General features: G+C 46.6%; 1 pseudogene; it reads right to left on the bottom strand.

Annotated features, from left to right (window-relative positions):
• Positions 1-464: 464 nt before the first annotated feature.
• On the bottom strand, positions 465-1,296 carry LOC102836355 (annotated as a pseudogene).
• Between the last annotated feature and the right edge of the window lies 1 nt (position 1,297).

Genomic DNA, 1,297 nt, shown 5'->3' on the forward strand with positions numbered 1-1,297 from the left:
GACACCAATTTTTTTTGGCATTTTATCAGCCTATTTTTATTGCTTTTGAGTATTTCCTTGTAGCAGACATCCTATCACACAGGGTTCATTTTGGTATTTTACAAAGTTGCTCTTCCCAGTGTAATTGAAGGTGAAGGAGCGCAGACTTTAGGATAGGGTTCACAGCTTTCCCCCCACTGTGTGCATAATCAGATGCAGAGTTTTATTTTGGTAGTACTTTTTTTTTTCTTTTTGATAGTGCTTTTGACCCCTGAGATTCTTCCACTGGGGCCCTGTCTATCAGGAACAATCAAATGCTCAGCCTTTGAGGAGCCTGAACCAGACAATCCTGGTGGCCTAACTAGGGGAACTAAAGTTAAATGAAAGCTGGCACATCAGACTACATGGAATGACCCTGTTTTTCTTAGAGAAATGGAGTTCTGTGGAAGGCCAAGGACCACAGTGGTTTTCTTCACCCTGCAAGCTCAGTACACCCAGGAGACAGTCACCCATTGTGGAGTGCTGCAAGCTTGGTCGAAGGCTTCTTGCAATTTCTTGAGTGTTTCATCAACGCCATTGTTGACCAGTGAGAGGTCAAAGTAATGAGCTGCGGATGACCTTGGAGTTTTGTTCCAGCTGCTGCAGGGCTTCTGTCTGAGTGCCCTGGTCGGTGGGGACAATGAACACAATGAAGGCAGAAAGTTCCACAGTCTGGACAGTCTTCAGAGTCTGGGACTCAATGGCAAGGATGGCGATTTTGTCCTGCTTATTGATCTCGTGCACTGTTTCAAATTTGGTGCCAAACGTGTTGCCCTGGTAACTGCCAAACTCCAAGAACTCATTGGCAGAGATACTCTTTGTCATCTCCTAAGTTGAGATGAAGTGGTAGCCCTTCCCATCTTCCTCAGTCTTTCTGGGTGGCCATGTTGTATATGGAGCAGGGTACATGAACTTCTCTGGATTCTGGCTGAACAGGGCATTCTTAATGTGGCTGTGACCCACCCTGCTGTCTCCGATCAGTACCAGGGTCTTCCTCTTGAATGCTGGGAGTCAAACAATTTATTCTTAGGAAACAACATCCAATTGATCAAAAATTGAGCTGTGTTTGGCCAGATACTTGTCTTTGTACTTCTTCTTCCCACAGGGAATGCAGCTTGGGGCCTCACTTGGAGCAGACTGAGCCGTACTCGCCACTCGCCACTCCTGCAGCTCAGGGGAAGGGATCAGTACTTCTGACTTCTTGGAGGAGCCTTCAACCTGCCCTTGCCACCAGTTGGTATCATCCTTGTTGATGATCTGGATGATGTCCCCAGTTACA

This window comes from Chrysochloris asiatica, unplaced genomic scaffold (assembly GCF_000296735.1).
Source record: "Chrysochloris asiatica unplaced genomic scaffold, ChrAsi1.0 scaffold00001, whole genome shotgun sequence".
NCBI lineage: Eukaryota > Metazoa > Chordata > Mammalia > Afrosoricida > Chrysochloridae > Chrysochloris > Chrysochloris asiatica.